This window comes from Arachis hypogaea, chromosome 6 (genome assembly GCF_003086295.3).
Source record: "Arachis hypogaea cultivar Tifrunner chromosome 6, arahy.Tifrunner.gnm2.J5K5, whole genome shotgun sequence".
NCBI lineage: Eukaryota > Viridiplantae > Streptophyta > Magnoliopsida > Fabales > Fabaceae > Arachis > Arachis hypogaea.
Window position 1 is genome coordinate 72,354,608 of NC_092041.1, and position 5,239 is coordinate 72,359,846.

General features: G+C 41.5%; 1 non-coding gene across 1 annotated transcript; it reads right to left on the reverse strand.

The window, feature by feature from the left end:
• Window positions 1–358: 358 nt before the first annotated feature.
• Window positions 359–466, reverse strand: LOC112700407 (small nucleolar RNA R71). Its single transcript, XR_003153314.1, has one exon. It is a non-coding gene; the product is annotated as a small nucleolar RNA R71 (small nucleolar RNA).
• Between the last annotated feature and the right edge of the window lie 4,773 nt (window positions 467–5,239).

Below are 5,239 nucleotides of genomic sequence, written 5' to 3' on the forward strand. Positions count from 1 at the left end.
AAGAATCACCATTCAGGAGGAAGGAGCTCCTGATTTTACACTGCAACCGTTTCAAGCGCATCATCCAGCGGTAGCTACGAATTTTGAAATAAAGACCGCACTGCTAAATTTGATGCCGAAGTTTCATGGCTTACCTGCTCAAGAGCCTATCAAGCACTTGAGAGATTTTTAGGCAGCCTGTTCTACTGTCAGGCGTGATGGCGCTGATGAAACTTCAATTCTGCTGAAAGCTTTTCCGTTCTCTCTTGAGGGAAAAGCAAGAGAGTGGTACTACACTCAACCTCTAGCAAATGTATCCAACTAGGATACACTCAGAAAGGAGTTCCTGGAGAAATTCTTCCCATCTGAAGTTACTGATAAACTGAGGAAGGATATCTCTACAATTGTTCAAGATGACAATGAGACTCTCTTTGAATACTGGGAGCGCTTCAATAATCTTCTGGAAGCATGCCCCCACCACATGATTGACAATATCGTGCTACTCAGCTATGTCACACAAGGTATGAGACCCCAAGATAAGACCACATTGGAAAGTGCCAGCAATGGGTCTATGAAGAAGTACAAGACCACTGATGAAGCTTGGCAATTGATCAGTGATTTAGCTGAATCTACTCGGAACCACAGACAGAAGCAAGGCCGTTCAAAGGCCGTTGCAGAAGTATCTTCTGGCATAGAGACTGCTGCTCTAAATTGAAGCATCTGTGAAATGACCAACCTGCTGAAGCAAATGCAGTTAAATCAACAAGCTCAGCAAACTCAACCGCAGCAAAACCAACAACTAGTTCCACAAAGAATTTGCGGAATTTGTGCTGATTACAGCCATTACACTGATGAATGCCCGCAGCTCCAACAAGAAGACAACATGGTGGCATCCACTCATAACTTCTATGACTGCCCCAACCAAGGGTACAATCAAAGTGGAAATAATAACCATGGATGGCAGGGCAATTCAAACCAGAATTGGAGGGATAACAATAATAGGGGAGGCAGAGATAATCAGGGAAATCAGAGGTGGAATAATTACAACAACAGGCAGCAAAGTCAACCATACCGAGCACCTCACCTGAGGCAAAACCAAGGACCACCGAACAATCAGCAGCAAACCTCTCAATTTACTCATTCTTCTGTATCTTCTAATGAAGAATTATTACAAGCTTTTGAGAAAAGACAACTGGCCATGGAAAATACCATCGTGAATAGTATTAACGCCAGTTTGAATGGCTTCACCTCTACTCTACAAGCTTTTATGACACAACTTGGTTCAACACAAAATTCTAGTAACCAACCTTCAAGCACCACTGGAATCCCCTTTCAACCATTACCCAATCCAAAGGGAGGAATTAATGTCATCACCCTGAGGTCCGGAACCACACTACAGGAGAGGAGTCAGGAGGAACCAAGCTCACCAGAATACGCCTCAGCTGAAGAGGTGGTAGAAATCGAAGATGTTGAAGAGGAAGAGGATATACAGGATATAGCTGAAGAAGAGATAGCTCAACCACAGGAAGAGGCACAAAAAGGTGCAGGCACCACAGAAAACACTACTCCCATTCCATTTCCACAACTTGCAAGGAAGCCTAGAAAGTAGTTGGAACCTGATCCTAAAATGGTAGAAATATTCAAAAAGGTTGAGATAACTGTTCCCCTTTTTGATGTTATTCAGCAGGTACCTAAATATGCAAAGTTTCTAAAAGACTTATGTATCCATAAAGATAAAATTACTGAATTAGAAACTATTCCTTTAGGTAGTTCTATATCTGCTTTAATGGGAGGATTACCTGAAAAATGTAGTGATCCAGGTCCTTGCATAGTTAGTTGTACTATTGGTGGTATAGTAATTTATGATTGCATGTGTGATTTAGGAGCATGTGTCAGTATAATGCCTTTGTATATATATGATGTTTTAAGGCTCCCTCCCTTAAAAAGGTCGGCAGCTCGTTTTGTGTTAGCAAATAAAAGCATTATTACAGTTGCTGGAGTTGCTGAAGATGTTTTGGTGAACATTAAAGGGCTCACATTTTCCACTGATTTTATATCTTGGAGATGCCCCATAATGATTCAGATAAGCCATCATCAATCCTACTTGGAAGACCATTCCTGAAGACATCAAAATTCAAATTGGATGCTTTTTCAGGGACATACTTGGTGCACGAAATTGCAATCACACTTTTGCAATTCCGCACAACTAACCAGCAAGTGCACTGGGTCGTCCAAGTAATACCTTACGTGAGTAAGGGTCGATCCCACGGAGATTGTCGGCTTGAAGCAAGCTATGGTTATCTTGTAAATCTTAGTCATGATATTAATAATTATCCGGATTGATTGTGAAAAGTAAAAGAACATGAAATAAGTACTTGTTTTGTAGTGATAGAGAATAGGTTGAGGTTTTGGAGATGCTTCATCTTCTGAATCTCTGCTTTCCTACTGTCTTCTTCTTCAAACACGCATGGCTCCTTCCATGGCAAGCTGTATGCAAGGGTTTCACCGTTGTCAGTGGCTACCTCTCATCCTCTCAGTGGAAATGTTCAACGCACCCTGTCACGGCACGGCTATCCATCTGTCGGTTCTCAATCAGGCCGGAATAGAATCCAGTGATTCTTTTGCGTCTGTCACTAACGCCCCGCCTTCAGGAGTTTGAAGCTCGTCACAGTCATTCAATCATTGAATCCTACTCAGAATACCACAGACAAGGTTTAGACCTTCCGGATTCTCTTGAATGCCGCCATCCGTTCTAGCTTATACCACGAAGATTCCGGTTAAAGAATCCAAGAGATATCTACTTAATCTAAGGTAGAACGGAGGTGGTTGTCAGGCACACGTTCATAGTTGAGAATGATGATGAGTGTCACGGATCATCACATTCATCCGGTTTAAGAACAAGTAATATCTTAGAATGGAAGCAAGCATGATTGAATGGAAAACAGTAGTAATTGCATTAATCCATCAAGACACAGCAGAGCTCCTCACCCCCAACCATGGGGTTTAGAGACTCATGCCGTAGAAGGTACACAAAGAAACGTGTAAAGTGTCATGAGGTACAGATACAATGTCAAAAGATCCTATTAATAGTAAACTAGTAACCTAGGGTATACAGAAATGAGTAAATGACGTAAAAATCCACTTCTGGGTCCACTTAGTGTGTGCTTGGGCTGAGCAATGAAGCATTTTCGTGTATAGAACTTTTCTGGAGTTAAACGCCAGCTTTTATGCCAGTTTGGGCGTTTAACTCCAAGTTTTATGCCAGTTCCAGCGTTAAACGCTGGAAATTCTGAGGCTGAATTGCCACGCCGGTTTGGGCCATCAAATCTTGGGCAAAGTATGGACTATTATACATTGTTGGAAAGCCCAGGATGTCTACTTTCCAACGCCGTTGAAAGCGCGCCAATTGGGCTTCTGTAGCTCCAGAAAATCCACTTCGAGTGCAGGGAGGTCAGAATCCAACAGCATCTGCAGTCCTTTTCAGTCTCTGAATCAGATTTTTGCTCAGGACCCTCAATTTCAGCCAGAAAATACCTGAAATCACAGAAAAACACACAAACTCATAGTAAAGTCCAGAAAAGTGAATTTTAGCTAAAAACTAATAAAAATATACTAAAAACTAACTAGATCATACCAAAAACATACTAAAAATAATGCCAAAAAGCGTATAAATTATCCGCTCATCAATACTCCTTTGAAATAGATGGCCGCATAGTAATCTTCAATCTGAATGGAGTCATTGACAATCCCTCAGAAGATCGTTCTATCTTCTAGTGTGATGTCATAGACGAAAGTGTGGCTGAAGTTCAAAAAGAAGAGTTTGAAGAGAGGCACACTGGACAAGGTCCAAGTGTGGGGACCTTCTTAACTGACAATGAGGACACTTCGCCATTTTCACAAGCCCCAGATAACCCAGAGCCTGTCCATGATCAAAAGTTAGAATTGAAACCTCTCCCTCCACATCTCAAATATGCTTACCTTGAGGATGAGCAGAAGCTTTTGGTTATTATTGCAAGAGAACTGACTTCTCAACAAGAAGAACAGCTACTTGATGTGTTGAGGAAGCATAAGAAGGCAATAGGGTGGAGTTTGGCAGATATAGTGGGAATCAACCCTCAAATATGCGAGCACAGAATATTTTTAGAAGAGGGAGCAAGACCTGTCCGTCAACCACAAAGAAGATTGAATCCCACCATCTTGGAAGTTGTCAAAAAGGAAGTGACCAGACTATTGGAGGCCGGTATCATATATCCCATTTCAGATAGTGAATGGGTAAGCCCAGTGCAAGTGGTGCCCAAGAAGTCCGGAGTCACTACAGTGAAAAATGAGCATGGAGAGCTCATAGCAGCTAGAGTTCAGAATGCTTGGAGAGTCTGCATTGATTACAGACGTCTCAACCAAGCTACTCGTAAGGATCACTATCCACTTCCATTCATTGATCAAATGCTGGATCGCCTGTCAGGTAAATCACATTATTGCTTTTTAGATGGTTACACAGGTTATTTCCAGATTCATATAGCTCCTGAAGATCAGGAAAAGACTACTTTACATGTCCTTTTGGACCTATGCTTATAAAAGAATGCCCTTTGGCTTGTGCAATGCACCAGCTACTTTTCAAAGGTGCATGATGAGTATTTTCTCTGATCTTATTGAGGACTGTGTGGAAGTTTTTATGGACGATTTTAGCGTTTATGGTGATTCTTTTAACCTTTTCTTAGATGGATTATCTAGAGTATTAGATAGATATATTAATACAAACCTTGTATTGAATTTCGAAAAATGCCACTTTATGGTAAAGCAAGGGATTGTATTGGGACATGTGGTATCTAATAATGGCATTTCTGTAGACCAGCAAAGGTGAATGTTATTTCTAGTTTACCTTACCCCTCCTCTGTGAGGGAAGTCCGTTCGTTCCTTGGCCATGCAGGTTTCTACAGGAGATTTATTCAGGACTTTAGTAAGGTGGCACTTCCCTTATCCAGATTACTACAAAAGGATATTGAGTTCGAGTTCAGTGAGGATTGCAAACAAGCATTTGATAAGCTAAAAACTGCTCTAACTCAAGCTCCAATTGTGAGAGGACCCGATTGGAGCTAGCCATTTGAAATCATGTGCGATGCTTCCAACCATGCAGTAGGAGCAGCACTGGCTCACGTGAAGGTAAAAATCCTTTTGTTATTGCCTATGCATCTAAGACTTTAGACACTGCCCAGTCCAATTATACTACTACTGAGAAAGAGCTACTCGCTATTGTTTTTGC